The following is a 19,400-nucleotide window of genomic DNA, read 5'->3' as shown; positions in this document are numbered from 1 at the left end:
CAGACCCCATTGAGACAACTTGGAGTTGCTGCATGTCTCAACTAGCAGAGAAAGAAGTGTTTTGTGGGCCAGAGGTTTCATTATCATGACTGAGAAATGAATTCATGTTCTCTTTTGCACAGGAGGATTCAGTACTTCACCTTTTTGTAGAGGCCAAAACGCTGACACCTGAAAAGATGAAAGTTGTCAGCTCTCAGCTGGTGTTTTGTCCGAAGCGGAAGGGGCTGTGTTGATTTCAACCATCTAAGAATTTGTCCATATCTGTGTTCTTTCAGAGAAGGCATTTCAGAAATAACCTAGGGAAGTTGTTGCATTTCTGTGGGGCTTGCATACCTGACCTACATACACAGCTTTGAAAATTCAAGTCCTTAGGAACTAAGGTTGAATTCAGTGTTGCTTTTTGGTGCAGAAAGGCCCGTTAGGTTTTCCTTTATTTTTTGCCAATTTTACGTAAGGATGTTTTGGTGGACAAAAAATTGGGAGATATTTCTCCCTGTGTTTATTTTCAGTTACTTTATTATTATTTTTTTGATAGGAATAAGTTAGTTTCTGTTACATTCTAAGAACAGAGGATGTGTCTGTTGAAGCTGTAAGCTGACCTGGACCTGGATAGAGTGGTGAATCAAACTGGCTCTTCTGTCATTTATAGTTTGACTCTTACATGTACGTTAATCTTACCACAGTGGGATACTGGCATATTTTGTGTCCCAAAGAAGAGTCTGATACTTGGGATATCAAGAAGTATCTACCATTTTGCAGATGTATTTCCCATTTTTGCACACAAGTATATTATGTTTAGCTTTATCTAGTTTTTTGCACGTAACTTTCAAAACATGTGAGTTATACCTTTTCTTATTCGTAATGTAATTGTCTCCTAACTCAGTGATGGAGGGGAAAGGTAATAGGAAGTTGGCTGTATTGATCTTAAGTATGCTGTGTTCTGTAAGGCTAAGCACACTTGGTCTGTGTACCACAGAGGAGGTTGCAGGGTTTCTGGGAGGTGATGAACTTTGCCTGTGGCTTGTTCCATCAGGTTGTGATACCTCAGAGGTTTCCATGTGGGTGTCTGCGCTGGCACAGCTCCCCCTGCCTCTCGCCTGGCAGGGCTGAACTGGTGCTGGGTCAGCCAGCAAGCTGAAGGGCTTGATGTGAAGGGAAAGGAGCCAGTAGAAGCTGCTGACACTGGCCCTGCCTCTTCCCTGGGACCCGGCCTTGAGCCTGGCCCAGACTGGGCTCTGTGCTGGTAAAATGCACACAGACCTCTCTCCTCTCCCACTTCACTTCCTGAGCTCCCCAGGAGGTTGTACCATGTGTCTTATGGGTCTTGTCTGTTTTAAGTTCTTGATACAGTCAGATTCTGAATTACCAGGTAGCTTAATTTTTGCACATGTGCATGTGAACATCTAAATTTAGTAAGTAACTCATTCTGTTCATTGGAGACTGTAGGAATAAACAGGGAGCACTGGGAGTAAACCCAAAGCTTGTGGGACAGGAGGCGTTTCTGATTCCTTCACTGAAATGCACCTGTGCTCACTTGACCCGGTGGAAAATTTGGTGTTCAGAGCACGAAACCCCTAAACAGATGAAGAGGAAGATTCTGGCCCTGCCTTTTACATCTCTGATTCAGCAACAGCTGAGTGGATTTAAATTATGCTTTTGATAAACAGAGAAGCCCAAACCTTGTCTCTCTGCTGATATCTCAAATGTCGAATTTCACCCCTGTGCAATTGGAAATGCTGACTTATTAAACCTTGGAAATTGGCCTTGATAATGGAAACGGCAACTTAGCGAACCTTAATTATTATTGCAGCCCTGGCCATGGCCTGCCTTTCTGCACACAGGAAGAATTCAGTATGAGAGGGTGAGCACAGTAGGAGCAATTTGTCCTGAATGCTGCTGGTTGTGAACGTGGGCGTTCTCCATTCTGGCCACCTGGCTCAGCCACCCTGCGAAGTTATTGAACTCAGTGGGGGCTGCGTTGGCGCTAAGATAGTGAAAAAGAAGCGACTATTAGCCTTTTTTTGTACCCTGTTTTGAAGAGTCAGTTTCAATATCTGAGTGGAAATGTGTCTGCTGCACTGCTTTGTTATTAAGATAGCTCAGGAAGATTTGACAGAGTGGTGTTAAAAAGTTAAATCACAAATGACTGTTCAGAGGTGAGTTTACTCAATTCTGCTTTCATTCACTCCTGCTCCTCAGTTTTAGAAGTATTTCAATACTGAAATATATCTCATCATTTTCAAATGCTTAGGAGACAAGGCCAATGTTTCATCAATTTATGTATGTCTCAAATGGCCTTTCTATCCAAGAGTGTGCTTGAAACTCTGGATTATAGGCATAAAAAGATGAATAGAATTGTAGTGATTTGCTTTAAAAGAGCACTAAGATTTGGGGTGTACGATGAAAGCCAGCTATAGCCTAAGCGTTTTTCTCCTGTGTTGCTTTTTCAAAAGAGTAGAGTGGAAAAATCAAAAGAGATGGCAAGGATATGTTTTATATTACTGTACAAAAGCAAACAGATGGTTTACTTTTTCTCCTTTTTTTAAATATGTAGCTACTGCATTCTCCTGTTATCTCTTGGAATGCTTTCAGATATCAATTTAGTTTGCAGAACGGAGTTGATTGAATAACAGGTTTATCACAATTTCAAATCAATTAGAAATACTGCTCGCCAGAGGAGGAGATGGTTTACCTAAATGTCAATAATAAAATTGTATAAGCCATGAATTACTTCGGACTATTGAGCATTATTACATTTCTCTGTTACAGGGACAGTTCTGCTGCAATTAGTTGGCAGGAGCTGCTAGAGATGGGCAGGCTGGTTTATGAGCAGATGTAAAGCAGCTCTCAGGGTCCTGCGCGGGAGTTTTGCTGCCTCTTGGTGCCAGTGTGAGCGGTTCCCTCCCATCGGCTGCTCCCAGCCTTCGGTCTGTTCCTCCTCTCCGTCCTGCTCAGCACTTGCTGCTGGAAGGACAGACATAGGGGCCTTGCTCTGGGCTGCAGCTGGCGGTGTTCAGTGTATGATTATCGCTTCTTTTTATTGGTATGGTGTTTTTATTTTTTTGTATTTGTTATTAACTTTGTACATTATTTTCTCTTCCACATCAAGAAGCAGGAGATACGGACAGATAGGTGCTTTTGTATTGTGCCAGCTGTAATTAACTGTTCTGCCCAGGCCAGTTTCTTGTAACCTGGCTTGTCTCTCCTAATTATGTGTTTCATACAGTATTTTATATAAGTTCTACTCAGGGAATAAAATTATTCCCGAGAATCTAATTTTTAAGAGAAGGAGATTGAAAGAGGTGATATATGTGAGTTTTAAAAACTGAGATGAAATGCAGCATTATCAGTATCCTTCTTAGAAGAGTGTTGATTTTTATCATTTAATATGTTATTAGTTGAAAACATGATTGTTTCCTTAATCTGCAGTACTTTGCCCATTGGGTCCCCCTGACACAAAAGCACTTGCTTAAACGTGTTGCTGTTTGATGAAGCAACACTTCAGCAGCTACTCCCATGGAAATTTGCAGACCTCAGAGTCACTGCATGGGGTACTGGCATTTCTGCCAGGGCACGCGTGTGCTCTGGGAACGTGTTGGTTCTGTGCAAGAGAGGACTTGGGACACGACAGCAGCACACGCAGCTCGTGCACTGTGCTACAGGACATGTTCTGGGGATACCTGAAAACTTGTAATTTGCAGGTTGGCTGGCAGCTGGCTCGGGGAGGTTTTAGCTCTAGCACGCTGGCTTGCTGTTAGCAGTGAAGTGCTGGGGTAAATTTATATGTTGCTTGAGAAAAATTGCAAATAGTTGTGTGCTGTCTCCTTGTCCTTCAGTGGAATCTGAAATGGAGATGAGGTATGTGAACTGGGCCCAGCTTTGCATCCAGAAAATGAGCTTTGAGATGAACATCGGGATAGCGTGTGGGGAGCACATCCCAAGCTGTGAAGCCCCTTACTGTTGAGACAGGTTGGCAGCATTACAGCACTTAGGCTCAGCTGAACCCTGAACCAAATTCAAATGTTTTTGCATTGTATGTTTGCAGTTTTATTCCAGTGTCTGCTTCACAGATTGCAGAGGTGCAGATTTCTAGTTCAGAGATAGGGGAGAAGTTTTTCACCCTTAAGGAACCAGCTCCTCTCACCTCTCTGAACAGTAGCAGTAGGAAAACCACTGGAAAGTGTTTCAAGATGCTGAGTCTTGATACAGGTCTTGCACATGGGTGCCTGGGAGATGTGCAGAGGTCCTTAAGTTCCTTGTGCTGTATTGCACGGGGGCGAGGTGCTCCCTGTCCATCTCCACGCCATCTTCCCAGGCTGTCAGTGGTGCTGGTCAGCTGACGGGGTTTGAATTGCATCCAGCTTGGCTTTGTCCAGCAGTCAGACCTGCATACCCGTGGATAACCAGACTGAAAGGTGCTGCTTTTCTAGGGAAATACCTGTCTTGTGATGAACTATACCCAGGACTTCCTTCCTACACAGGCATCTTTAGTCGCAGCAAATCCTACAGGTTTTGAGTCCTACAGGGCAGACCAAGAACAGGTGGGTTGAGCAAATTCGTCCATTTCTTACCTGTTGTTTTGTTCAGGGCTGTAATAACACATTATGGTATAATCCCCGCTGTACAACTGGCCAAAATGACTGTCTTTGGTCTCAGACTAAAACTGGGAGCACTATTTATTTTTGTTACAGAATTTAAGGTGCATCAACAGCTGCGACTGAGCTCAAAAGAAGCTTCCAGCACTCATCAGTGTTGGATCGCAGAAAGCTGCTTTTGGCTAGGGCAGAAGGAAATTCCTGGTGTGGTCTCTGCAGTAACCTCCAACACCTCTGAGCTCAGTGAGGTCGGCCTGGGTCACTGCACAGCTTTTAGGGTTGTTTTGGTTTGGTTTGTTTTTATTTGCTTCTGTTGGCATTGATCTCTGGAATACAGTAAAAATATTTGTTCAGTGGAGGCAGGGTGACAGATATCTCTTGTATGAAGAACTATTTGATGAGCTGTTAGTTTTGAGTGCCTTTCCTATTCATTGAACTAATTAGCTCTACAAATCTTACTGTCAACCAGTCATATAGCCACTTATTTATTTTCCCCTGTGCAGAATTTTTACTTTGCTGCATATACACAGAGCTATAAAACCAAATGCACCAAAAATTGTCTCTTAGTTGGATATAAATGGAAACAAAATGCGCTTGGAATTATTATTACATGTACCATTAATTTTTATTTGAACTGTCATATAAAAATGCCAAACGGCTTTCATTGTTTTTCACTGTTGCACTCATGTAAATGTAGAAAGGTTGTTGATATTTTTTATCTTTTAATGCTGTTTTACTGTCTTCAGGGAGGGAGTATGAAAATGGCTATGTCGAACTCAGGGGAGAACGGAGATTTTAACGCTTGCCAGGGTACCTGGCATCTGCTGCTGTCACTGCTCGCAGCGTCTCTTTAGAGTTGTTGCTTGGTTTTAATCTCCTCTGGTGCCTTCTCCCCTTCCTGTAAGCTTAGCATTTTTGGCAGCCTTTTTTTACATCATAGACAGTGGAGTTAAGTGTTTGCTGCAGTTAAAGCATTTCAAGCTCATTAAAATGTGGCTGCTAAGATGGTCCTGAGCTGTGTTTAGTCACGGTGAGTCTGGCTGATGCTGGCAGTGCTGGTGCAGAGGGTGTTATCGTGGAAGGTACCTAGCACATGTACATGGGAATTGTGTGATTCCTGGCACAAATGCCTCTTGTGATTTGATCTGTGTGACATTTCTGATTTGGGACGGGATCATGTGGGCTCTGGAGACTCAGCAGAATTCATCAGTAACCAGTGGTGCTCCTGGGGAGCTGTGAGGTGGGGCCTCGGCAGGGTGTGATCACCCTTGGAAACGTGGCCAGGTGCTGTCTGGCTGCACAGCTGCCCACAGAAGTTGCCAGTAATTGCTGGAAGTTGTGCCATGTAATGGCAACTGCAATTGTACTGCCTGTTGGGAAGGGATTTCCCATTTTGTAACCTGATGTATTTGAAGTCAGCAAAGCCAAGATTCCTCTTCTACAGATGCAGCAATGTCTATTTGTGAGCATGAAGTACACAGATTTTTGCCAATTACAAAGTTGTACCCCCCCCTTCCCACCCTGCTTTTGGAAGATTGTAAGTATACCTCATTTTGGAAGCAGATGGAAGTAATGGAGTTGTGTAGGATCAAACATGAATTAAGCTGTATTAGAAAGGAAGCAAGCATTTACATTTTATTCTTTCCACTGAAGAAAGCCCAGCTCAAGTGAAGTGTAGGCAAACAGAGCATGTGTGGCCCAAAGGCAGTGAGTGGTGAAAGCAGAGCTGTAAAATGGAGAACTGCTAAATAGAACTGCTCTAATTAGCTTCAGAGTGCTCTTACTTAACTATCAGAAATGTGTGGCCAATTTTGATGTGTGAACTTCAGAAAGGATGTTGGCAAAGTGGACAGGATTTGGAAAAGGTTTACAGGGAAGATTTGAAAATCGTGCCATCTGAAGAGAGGCTTAATCTCTTTCTCCTGTTTGAAAAGAAGAAAAGATGACTTGAGGAGGAGATCTGTGATAATAACAGCTCTTTTATCTCATGTTAGAAAGTACAAGAGCCCGTGTTTGGCAGCCGTAGCTACACGTGGTTAAGGCAGAGTTCTGTCTGTGGGCGTATTTGTCAGCTGGATCACCTTCAGTGTGCCGGGCACCGGCTGCTGCTTGAAGTCTGCGTGATCAAGGCAGAGTCCTCAGAACTGCAGATCTGATGATGTTCTGCAACAAATGCTCTGGTCTGTGTTAGACAAATCAGGTAATCATGGGGCAATGGGAAGAACAACATACCTAATTTTGGATGAAACTTGACAAGCCTGCAAATGTAGGTAAATGATGTGGCCGCATCTGATACCTGTGGTAGATGCTCACCAAGACAGTGACAATAAATAAGTTGGTGGGTGACCTGGAAATTGGGAGGAGGACTTCAGGTGTACTTTTTCAGTCTGTTCTCTGTTGATTCAGTTGGTGCGTTATTAAATGTTGGTGTGGCTGTGATCACCTCATGGTTAGTGATGTTGATGCATCTCTTGATAGGATCTAACTGTCCTCACTATTTAGAAATCTCTCTTCTGTGGTGCTGAAGGCCTTCCTGGTCATCATGAGAGCACAGTATTTACTTTGATTTTCTCTTTAAGCATCTTGTCCACACTGTTTCACCTGAAGCTTTCCTCGAAAGAAAACACTGTTACGGTACCAAGCTCATCACAACTTCTGGAGTGAATAATAAGCAGCTTGCTGAGGTGGATGGACAGATTTTGTTTGAGTGATGCGGGCTTTCCATCAGACAGGCCAATCAAAAAGATGTTCAGAGATATGCTTAAGGATTAGGAATTGGCTTTAAAGGGTCATATGTGCTGCATTAGAATAACGTGCATGGTAATGAGATTTGGTAAAATGGGGTTTATAACAGTTGAAGTTGGTATGGTTTTTAGTCCGTGGTACCTGTTCATCTGTGTTAATAGTGCATTTACAAAACCTACAGTAAAACAAACTATAAAAGATGTAACTCACTTGAATTATGCTTTGAAGTCAATTTCTGTGTATCCCATTTCAAGAAAGTGTTGCACTATGTTAAAAACCTAGATCCCTACAGACTATTCCGCAGGGTGGCAAATCTTGGTGTTACCGTTTCTCAGATGTTTGTCAGTCATGCACATACCTCTGCTTATAGGAAACGGGGTGTTCAGTTTTATGCTTATAAGAGGGCTTTCAATTTTAATTCAGCTTACACCATCTGTAATATTTTCTTTAGTCCTGTCACATCGTTGTTGAGAGTATGCTTCAGTACAATTTTGAAACGTTTCTTTGCTGTCTTGGCAATACTAGAAGTGCTTTTCCGTATCAGCAATGGTGCGTGAACACTGAAAACTCACTAGAGAATTGTGCTGTGTGTTGAGAGAGTCTAACTAAAAAAAGCAAATGCATAACTGGTGTTTAGAAAGTTACTATCTTAAAATTAAGAATTAGTCATCTCTGCAGTTTAATTTTAAGTCTTATAGTCAGGATTTCTCACATCCCCAAATTTATGAACAAAAATATGTACTAAAAGAAATGACTACAGAACAAAGTCCTGGCATGACACTTACAGCACTCATCTGAGCATTGACCTGTCACCTTCCACCAGTATGTGAGCAGTGATCAAAAGCTGGCAGAAGATGTAGATATACTCACACATTGAAACAACTTATTATTTATGTTTATCAGTAAAACTTATGCTGAAGAAAGCCGAGGCTGTTTTTTATGTTGATATTTATCATTTAGCAGCTATGGTAAAATTTGGGGAAGCAACAAATGTTCTTGGTGGGGGAGCATCAGAGCAAATCTCCTTGTATTGCTGTGCCTGTTAACTCTGCAGGAGGAGGTGGAAAAACCTCCGGGCAGGCTGCATTGAGTACTGCATTTAAGAGGAGAGGGTTAAAAAAAAAAAAAAAGCCTAGTAAAGTTTTTAGTAATTTTGGCTTGAAGGGTAATTTTCTTGTCAACTATATAATTAATGCACCATACATTACAGTAGCCCATTGTTATTCTAGAATGCCAGGATACATTTCAAACTGAATAGCTGTTTAACAAAACACTTGGCAGATTTATTACCCTTAGGTGATTCTGTCAGTCAGCATTTTCACACGTTTAGCCTGAAGTAGGCAGAATCAATTTTGGTATCTATTTAGTGAAATGCAGAGCTGTTTAAATTAAACCACACACACGTATGCACAGCCCCCTAGAAAATCAGGACTTGTATTGGATCTTCATCTATTAGCAGTGAAACAAGAATTACCCTTGCATGCTCTTTGTCTTTTTCCTCCACAGTCAAGGCATCGTCTGCCACTTCCAATATCTACAAAGAGGTATTTTGTGGTCATTTTCAGATAATGTCTTCAATGTTGTGCTTGTCTTTTTGTTACTTTACAGAACACTTACTTGGCAGCTTCAGAAACTAAGGTTCAGCAATACCCGTGTACATAATGGGTATCCTTAAACAAGGAGATGTCATGTTGAATTTGCAGTTGCCAGTGCTGAAAAAAAAAAAAAAAAAGAAAAAGAAAAAAAGAAGCAATTAATATTGGAAGGAGGGTGTGGGGCCTTCTGAATTTAATAATTTCTCTTATGATAGGCTCAGAACTTTTTCCAAAAGGGGTTGATTTAAGTTACTTGCTACAAAGTACTAGGATTTTCAAGGATGAAAATGCTTCATTTTTATTTTTCAGTAGCAGGAGATACAGACTAAAAATAGGAGCATCATATAGCCCAGGTATGAAGATGGAGAATAAAGATGGTAGTTGAGAAACAAAAAATGCATGTTGCTTGTTTGAAGCAGCAAAACATCAGGTAATCATATTCTCATATTTTCATTGTTGAGGCACCACATTTTTCCACTATTTTTAAATATCCTGAGAAATATTTTTGAACCTTTTTTTAAAACTTAAAATGAAAAATTAATACATTCAGTATATATCCACTTTTTTTCATTGCTATATATTTCTTCTTTTGCTACTGTGCTTTCTAATATTCATTTATTTCTTTATTTTTATTTTGAAGCTACAAAATGCCAGAGCTGTAATTTCTTTCCTGTTTCACAGTAGGCATCTTTGGTGGAGGCTGAAAAGTCAGCAAAGAGCAAAGGCACAAGTCGGGGGAAGACTTAATTCTGACACCTCACCTGAACTGATCTTCTGTTAACAGGTTTAAAGGTAGGGAATTGAAATTAAAAAGAAATCAAGTAATTCCTTTCACAAACATTTAAAGAGTTTTAAAATGCTTGTATTTCCATGTAAACCTTAAAGAAGAAAAAGATATGTTCATTGTATGGCAAAGCCTGAAGAGGAGGAAAAACATTTGAAATAAAAAAATTCTACATGAAAATATTCAATGAGCTTTAAAAAAAAACACAACCCACAAGTTGGGCTCCCTGATACTGCACCTGCTGAACTGTCTGTAAGATCAAATTCACTTCGGAGAGAGACCAAGGTGCGTTAAGTAGGCCAGGTTTGTCACTGGGAGGTTGTTCAGACGTCAATCATTGTCACTTCTCACCCCAGCTGGTGGCAATCCATCTGCACTTGTCAGGCTGGGTGGTGGTTATATTCACTCGTGCATTAAGCTGGCACAGCCGTCCACTGTGGATCTGACAGTAGTACCAGACCTTCCCACAGGGAGAGGCTTCTCAAACATGACTAATTTGGATAGCTTTAATTAAAGAGCAGCACATAAATATGCATACACAGCAGTAAGCGGTGGACAGCTTCCTTGGGAGTTGATGAGAGGGTGGGAAGGAGGGGCTGTGAGCTTGGTGTCCCCGCTCCCCGTTGGTGCTGGGCGATGCAGCTCACTGCCTGGTAACTTCCCCTGTAGCTCAAGGTGCTTGTTCTGCCCGTGGGCTGCAGGCTCTGTGCTTTGTGGCACAGGGAGCCAAGGCAGCAGCAGCAGCTGTTACAGAGCACTAGAAGATGAGGAGGCTCAGGGATCAATGAAATGTTTTATTATTCCAGTTGATGTCAGACCTCGCCATGCACGCTGCTGGTGTTAACAAAGGTTCCCTGGGAAACAGTTGGGATAACCCTCCAGTAACAAATAACTCACTCTCAAGTTACACCAAGCGATTGTGCTACCTGGTTTTGTCTTGCCATAGCAAGACAAAGCAACCAGCAGTGCTGCCTGTGATGAGGTTGAGTCTGGCCTTTTGTTGCAGACAGGATACTCCCTACTGAGTTAGGTAAATCCTAACCACGACAGGTTACTTTTTCACTCTAGTTTTCAAAGCAGCTTTGAATGTTGGTGCACTGTGCAGTGATATTAGGAAATGGCATTTTCCCAGGGCTTGTAAATGAACCCAAAGAAAGGATTTGACATTGCACAAATGCACAGTGAGAAAGGGTCCAAAAGTTAGCCATGCAAAGGCAGTGATGCCACCCTGCTGCTGCAGTGTAATACTTGTGGTGCAAGGCATTGTGAGGCCAAGGTTTTCCAGGTTTTACATAATTCCTTTAGGCTTTTTCACACTTGCTGGTGTGTCAGCAGCCCCTGCTAGGTGCAGAGATAAGCACTAGATGCAACAGTGCAGCAGTGTGTACTGACACTACTATTTAACAGTACAAGGCCATGAGCAAAACATTTGAAGTTGTCTTTGTTTTGAGCAGGGAGTTGGCCGAGAGACCTCCAAAGGTCCCTTCCAACTTGAAGTTATTCTTTGATACCAGTGAATTACAAGATTGTCTACAACAAAAGAAAGAAAATTGCAAGAAAGCTGGTCCAATGCCCTGGCATTTTTTTCCAGTGAAAAAATGAATCTTACATTTTGTATGTATCTTGTTTTGCACTTTTATTTTGATTAATTGCTAATGGAATGATATGATTTTAATCTAGATCCATTTTTTGCACTTTCCTGGATGGAAGAGTTTCCTAGAGACTTCTCAAAAAGACAGCAAAGGTATGGTTGTATTTGTCAGTCTTCTTGTAAAACGCAGGCATGTATATTGATCTAAATCTGTTCAGCTTTACCCACGATAAATGAACCCACTTTCTGCTTATTCAGTTGGCATTGCATAAGCAGATGAGCACTAAGCCGTTTTTCCATATTGAAGAAAACTCACCAGGAGAACTAAGATGGCAAATTTATTTTTACATTACAATATCTGTGAATGTGGACTAGGAAGGACTTCTATTGCTTTTAGTAAGCAGGATAAATCCCTTTTACTTGTATTTTATTTTATATGCTTCTACTTACTCTTCACCTCAAGGCATTCGTGATCCATCCTAAAGTATAAAATGATGGCTCAAAGTAAGGAAATAAAGTATCAGCCCCACGTTTGCTCTCTGACTATTCCCATGCAGGTGCTGGAATGAGTGCTCCCCATTCCTTGCAGAACATCTTTCTTATTTCACAAGCAGTGTCTTTGCTGTGGCATTGTCTGAGTTATTTTCATAATTCATAATTATCTTGGTTCTTAAAAATTTAGACATACATTTAAAAGCATGATCCAATCTTGCCTGATTGCCACCACATTGTGTTTGAAGTAATTACCATTCATTTGGCTTTTGAGGCTGTTGAATGAATTTTCCACATGAGATTCCTTAATTTGTACATATTTTATTGCTATAAAATAGGTATTGGCAAGCTGCCTAAACTGTAGTGAAGGCCTTTAATTCCTATCCCTATGTGATGAAACAAATTAAGTGCAAATGGGGATGCCTAAGATAGACTCCTTACAGCGTATTCTGTTGGCGCTCAAACTTGTCCTTACACAGGTGCAGATACACAGGTAGGATTGAGGTAGCTCAGTTCTGCACTGAAGAGCCAAAATGGTTAGTTTTATACATGAAAAAGAATATTCCTATATATTGTAAAAATTCTCTTTTTCTATCCTTGAGCTATTACCCCCAAGAGAAAAGGCACTCTGTTCGAGGAGGTTATTAGTGCCTTTGTGTGTGCTAAGGGAAGCTTCCAAGAATATTAATCGTCCCTGTCCTGTACATCTACTCTCTTAGGGCCAAGCAGGCCTGCCCCGCTAGTTAGATTTTAGAGGCACATTTTAGAATACGTTTCATATAGCTTATCCCACCGGACTGGAGGAGCCTGAATGTTACAGGATAGCCATGGTTAGGTGGAGGGAAAATAAGAAGGTAACGTTGACATGCATCAGGGCACTTCAGGTATGGTCTTTGTGGTGAAAAAAAAGTAGCAAAATAGCCATTCTTGGCACATGCCCTGGCACAGGCAGAATTGGTATGAAATTTTGCTCAGCCCAAAGTAACAAAACCAACCCTAGTGATCTAGCATCTCATGTTTATCGTAACCACAAGACGCTCATAAATTAAACAGCAAGACTGGAGGCCTCGATCTGAGTGGTGAGCACTTGTTGATGATCAGCTGCTGTTTGTGGAATCAAGCCTTGTGCCATGCTCCTAGTGGGACTGTACTGGAGTTCCCAAAAGGCAGAGCTTGATCAGAAACCTGGCTGGTTGTGTACCTCTGCAGCAAAAGGTTTACAAATCGAGGGGCATACTGTACAGGGACATCAGGGCTTCCAGTTAGGCAATGTTAGGGATTGGTGTAAATGTGGAGTGTGGTGGGTGGTTACACTGGGTTGGCTTTAAACACGTTGCCTTATTCTGCTTAGGGCAGACCTGCAGCTCGGAGGCCCCACTGAAGTCAATATGACAAACACTGCTGCTTAAAGACTTTGTTGAACTTGAGGACCAGATTTGCAACTTCAAGCATAAGAAGTAAGTTCAGAATAAGCACTGTACCTCACACCAGACATCACAGGGAATAGCACATCTTTCTCTCCCCCTACACCCATCCACTCAGGATAATCAGCCACCAAAGAAACTTTTCTCTTAGTCGTGCTGAACCTCTCTCTACCTGCTTGAAATTCTCGTGCCCTGGTGTTCTGAGCTCTCCTCTGCTGTGCAGAGTCTCTGCTGGCCTGGAATCAGTGGATGCATTTGGTGTACTCTGGTCCTCTCCGTGTTGAATCAGTCTAACTGTCCATGAGAGTATTTGAATTAAAGAGCAGCGACAATGCTTCATGGACAATTGTGCAGAGAAGACTGAGGGATGGGATTTTTTCAAAGGGAGAGGTTTCAGTGCTGGCCACTTTTGTATTGGTTCCAAGAAGCCTGCAGTTTCTCTGCTGCCTTTTTCTGCTTGCAAACAGCAGTTTACCAGCATCCTGAGAACACCAGGGGGTAGAATGGCCAGCATCTTAGCTGGGCTGTTCCTCTTATTTCTGTTAATGGCGGGCAGAAAGCAGAAGCTGATGTGGCTCTGTTGGCTCCAGCCCTAGAGCAAGTGCCTGGTTCGTGCGTGCTGCCCCATTTGTGTTGTACGCACAGACGGGCACTGACAGACACACAACTTCTTGTGCCTACAAACCAGAGGAAATCAAGGGATAAGGGCTCCTAGCGTAGAAGGGAAGAATATCACTGGATTGTCACACTCACCACCATACTCACAGGACCTCCTTTTCCTATGATCTCTTCCTCTGGGAATGTTCATTGCCCCTTTGATGACTCTTTGCTGAGAATACCGAAGATGACAAATGCTCTGTTTCATTATGGCAATACATAACTTGACTTTGAGACGGATCACAGATTGCTGTCTGACATTTCTACATTTCAACTGTTGCAAGTTTTTCAGCAAACAGTGAAGGAAGAAGACAGAGCCACCATGTTAAATGTTAATTTGCTTTTCTTCTCCCTCTGGAGGTAGGTCTCGATGAAATCTGTAACAGTTTTAAATCTTGTTTCAATACATTTTTATGTGAAAATACATGAGTTACATTCTGAAAGGACAAAAGAATATACTTACTTGTCCTTTAGGCAAAGCTTTGTAAGTGTTCATACATAAAATATGATAGAGAATATCACTTGCATTTCAACTAGAGACAAAGGAAAACAAGGTTTAAAATGTTCTGGATTATTCTAAAAGTAGAAGTTTCATTCCTAAACTCTTTGTGAAGACCCTTTTAATAGTGGTACAGGATATAAATGAGCTGCTGAATGCAAACTTCCTCAGTTGAAGGGAACTGAATCAGGGCAGTGCTGGCTCTGAATGGTGCATCTATCTGTGATAGTAACTTGCTTGTTTCCTGGTTTCTTGATGGCCTTTGTCTTCTGATAACAGATGAATGTACAAAGTGACCAATCAGGCAAGCTTCCCCCTTAACTGTAAGTTCGTGGGAACAACCTTTGCAACTTGGTTTCATCACAAAAAATAATAATAATAATAAAATCAAGCCCTAGCCATGGACTCAGATCATAGTGAACTGAAATCTACATGTATGAGATTCAGTCCTCCTGCATGAAAAAAAAATCTTGTGTTTCTAGAAGCAGCAACACTCTGGTGCAGGGTCTGTAGTTAAGAAAACATCACAGGTAAACTTGGATGTGCATTTACAAGGAGTGAAGTGCCATTTATGTTTCATGTGCTCCTGCCTCTGTGAGTATGGTTCTGCTCTGTGTGAAGAGAGCCTCTGGCTGTTTCAGCGATGCTTTAGATTTGGACAGTTGTGGAATTAAGTGTAGAAGTGAGGAATACTTAAACTTGTGCCTTTTCTTGGGTGGAAAAGGAAGAGTCTATTTATGTGTCACCCTCTCTGGGTAAAGGGGCTTGCATTCTGCTCACACAGTGTCTAACCTAGCCATGGTTTTAGTGCTTCAGGATGGCTGTAGCTTGCAGCAGAAACTAAGAGGAAAGCTCAGACAGGCTGATTTATCAGCAAGTCTCAAAACCAAAAAGTTCCTTTCTATTTATCTAATATGTTGCTTTTCCCTGGTCAGTCCAGATGTGTGAACATCTGAGCCCCTGAAGTTGCCAACAGTCAGGAGATGCATGCGAGCAAGGAGTCTGGAAGTACTGGAAGCCTTTCAGGTAACTCAAGATGCCTCGGCTTTGATTTGAGACCCTTTCTGTTCTCTTTGCACAGCTCAGCAAAGTTCCTCCTGTGGTAAAATGGCCCCAGCTTGGGGCAGTGTTGGGCAGCAGCGCAGTGATGTTCTGCACGTGGACTCTTGTTGTAGCACTGATACCAGCACAGTGTGTTTGTAGGGAGGCTTGTTTTGTTTGCAAAAGCAAGAAAACTGCTGAATTGCGGGCATTAGACGGATTTGCCTGAACACCTGTAGCTGACTTCCCATCTGTCTGGAAGGGTGAGCGCTGAACTCAGTCGTGTGGGCCACAGCATGCTGACAGGTTGGGTGAGGCAGCAAACTGCCAGCTAAAGAGCCACCCCTCCACCTTACAAGTCTCCTCTGACTTCACACTTGGACGTGCGTAACATTACATACGTCCAGGTTCCGTATCTAAATGTTATTTTGAACAACTTTTACCGTCTTGTCATCTAGGTATCATAATTTGTGCTCTGTAGCAGTAGCTGTTTATTTTGATATTTTATCTTTTTTTTTTTATATATATCATTTGCAATCCAAACTGACCTTTTTACTACATAACCACTTTGAAAAAGAGATGTCCTGCTCACATAAGGAATGCCTCGAGAGAAGGGCAGCCCTGCATAATTTCCTGTCCTCTCACAGAAAGCATTCATATTGGAAAACTGGGGAATATTACTTTCTGGCCCTGCACACTCTCCTGGGTAGAAAGGTCCTGAAACACAATTTATTGTAAAACACACAGTGGTTACAGAGCTAGCACAGTCAATGATATTCCTTTTATTACCACTCAGATGAGAACACAAAATGACATTGGAAAGCAGTGAACTCACCAGAAGGGCAGAGAAAGCCATTAAATTCAACACGCATCATATTTCATAATCAGAATCCTGCAGTCAGAGCTGACACCACTGAATGAGTTTGTTGCAGTCATGATAATATAAAACCCGCTGCATCTGCTTCCCTTGGCACTTTTCTTTGTAGACCCTTGCAGTGTATGGGCTATTAATCATCAGTAGCCAGGGACACTGCAGACCAATGCACTTTGTATTGCATAAATTGAAAATGCATCACTATTAGAGAGAAAACTGCCTTCTGTACATCTCTATTTAGATAAGCAGTTTCCTAAAGGGCTGCCATGCTATTATGGCTAACCACTTAATTGGAGTTCCTTCCACAGCCTCGTAATTGGGGTTGGGGGGGAGGGCAGGTAATGCAATCCCTTTTGTAGTGGGTATGAAAACAAGGCAGGAGAGTGTTTCTTTTCGTACCTAGGATGCCTGACAGGGCTGGAGCTGGAGGTGAGAAAATGCAGTCAAATACACTGTGTCATTTAACCTCACTGAATTAACTTCATAAATGAGAGGGCTGAGTGTACCGGTGAGTGGGAGAGGGATGTTGTGTAACCTGTGCATTAATGAATTTTCAGTAGCTGACTGGAGCAACAGGTCACTGGAGAAGGGGAGTTGCCTGTCCTTCTGCTAGCTCTGCTCACAGCAGAGGGTAAGCTACAGCTTAGGAAAGGGGAAGAAGTTTTAATGGCAGCCAAAAAAAACCCAAAACAATTGCAAATTCAGTGCTCAAAATTCAGTGCTCTCTTTTTAAAGAGAACCTATTTTATTTTACCATCATTTGTCCAAGTTTTTGTATGTAATGAGCAAAGATCAGTAAATAATGAAAAATGAGAGATCTGAGGCAATTTGACAATGAAAGTATAACTTTCAAATTGTTTGTTTTTAACTGTAAATTGCTGCATGGTTTAATTGTTTTTTTCTTGGAGGTCTGTGGTCAGCATTTGCAACTCCATTGTAACTAACCACACTTAATTCTCATTACATCAGCCATCTTCTGTGGGGTTTATTTCCTTGTGTGCAGGAGGTGATGCATCAGAGAGACAAACATGAGTCTGAATTTAAATTATGTGAACTTGTGTTGAATCCTGTATCTTCTGACTCAAACACAGGCAGATAGCTGAAGTGCTGAGGCCAGATCAAAATCGAACTGTTCAGAAATGTGCTCTTCAAACTCTCCCCACCTGCTACCTGATGTGGAGGTGTTTGCATTTCTTCACTTGACCTATTTGGGCAAAATTCTCCAGAAAGATACAAGTCTATCCACAACCAAAAATACTCTCATTGTGATTGATCCCAAACAGCTCAGAGGATCTCCTGTCACTCGGGTACTGTCTCAAAGCTTCTGGGGGGTTGTTTTCTGGCCATGTCCCTCAGTGAGGTTATCTAAGCACAGCTGCAGGAGTTGGAGAAGCCAGGTTATTAGATAAATGGAGGGCACTGTATTCACTAAAGGATGGAGGAGGGTTAGGCTGTAGCCTGCAGTTGCCTACTTCTGTCTGTACGGTAGCCGTAAGACCCAGGAGTGTACCCTGGACCCATATCAGGTAGAGCTGGCTGGCTCAGCTGATAGGCACTGACTTGCTTCGCAGTAAGGTGCTAATTTCCATGCCCTGATAAAAAGGTGATGGATTCATGAGAGGCCCCTTCACACTATCAGGAAAAGGTGGCATGGTAAAATCATTCCCAGAAACGCACACAGTTAAGTGTCATGCTCTTCTTAGTCCTCCTAGGTTGAGCCTTTTGACTGTAAGACACGGTCCTGCTTGGTTGAAGGTTAAGCAGATCTAAGCCCAGGCTGCTGGTGCCCTGCCCTGCCCTCCCTGCCGGCTCCTGTGTGCCCTGCTGCTGCTCTGCACAGCCCACCTTGGAACGGGCTTTGCTCTGTGCAGCTCAGTGTGACCAAAAGGGTATCAAGAATAAGGGCTGCGCTTACATCTAGTAAGTAGAATTCAGTTTTAACCTCTGATTGCTAGGTCCCTAGCAGGTAATAGGGACAGAGAGGTCACTTGATACATGAGGTACGAAGGAGAACAGCATCTCCATAAGGGATGACAGTTCACTCCTGTGGAGACAACATGAAGGAATGGAATTTGAAGAAATTAGACATGCTTGCATAATTAAAAAACAAACAAACAAACAAACAAAAAAAACCAGAAAACCACAGACCCCTCAGAAGTAGACTAGCTGCCACTTCCTTGTATTTCAATGAGCATTTCATTTCATTCTAGGTAAGCTGGTGGTGAGTTATAAGCAACTCTGGTTGTTGGCCATGTGTTACACCAATCAACCGATTTCTGTTGCAGAATGTATTACCATCTTTAGCAGCAGGTAACATGGAATATGTTCACTTCTAAAGTAATTGTGTGTTTTTCTGTGATGTAATCAGGGAAGGAGAAAACCTATATTCATCAGAGTTCAGGTCTGGGGCAGAATTGGTAAGCAGTGTGATCCGGGGTCCAACACCTGAATGTTAATGCCACCTGCATAAAAATGCAGAAATGTATTTAGGGAAACTTGTCATGCTCTCTGCTGTCTATCACAAAGGACTCTGAATTCTTGAGAGTTACCAGATCTGATTTTAGAAAGTAAATTATTACAGTAATAATATTCAGGTTATGAAAAAGCCCTTTTGAAAGACAAGCAAATGCTCTTCTGCTTCAGAGCGCTGTTGCTGGGTAGTGTAAGTTTATACAAAATTACCTTCTCAAAACTATTGCAAGTTTCCTTTAACAAAGTAAAAATAACTGCACATACGCATACTTAAAGCTATGTTAGCTTTGAATACAAGTTGTTTTGAAAAAGATAACAACATCAAGACATAGAAGTATCTTGTTGAAAGAAATAAATTATGCAGAGCTTTCCTAAATAATTTAGCAGATACAGTAAACAAAAATTACGATATCTTACCAAAAACCATTGACTTGCTAGCTTTTTGTTCCTGTGGTAATGGATACGGGTTCCGTGTTTTGAGGCTTTAATTTTAATCACACAACATCCTGTCCATGGTCAGAGTGATGCTGCAAATGCAGAGTAACATCCTGAAAGCCTCCTCAAACGTTGTGCTAGCATCCTTTCAAGTTCTCTGTAAATTAAAGTAGCTGCATGCTAATATCCTTGTCTT

General features: G+C 41.9%; 1 protein-coding gene across 1 annotated transcript in view; it reads left to right on the top strand.

Moving 5' to 3' along the window:
- The window catches only part of LOC311421272 (uncharacterized protein), a 223,185-nt gene that overhangs the window by 174,013 nt on the left and 29,772 nt on the right, over positions 1–19,400 (top strand). The window contains exons 11-15 of the transcript XR_014684778.1: positions 9,245–9,365; positions 9,617–9,727; positions 11,400–11,463; positions 13,154–14,243; positions 15,318–15,408. The gene's annotated coding sequence lies outside the window, so the exon portion shown is untranslated. The remainder of the gene's footprint in view (positions 1–9,244; positions 9,366–9,616; positions 9,728–11,399; positions 11,464–13,153; positions 14,244–15,317; positions 15,409–19,400) is intronic.

Source organism: Aythya ferina (genome assembly GCF_964211825.1).
Source record: "Aythya ferina genome assembly, chromosome: 19".
Lineage (NCBI taxonomy): Eukaryota > Metazoa > Chordata > Aves > Anseriformes > Anatidae > Aythya > Aythya ferina.
This window is presented reverse-complemented; position numbering and strand designations above follow the sequence as displayed.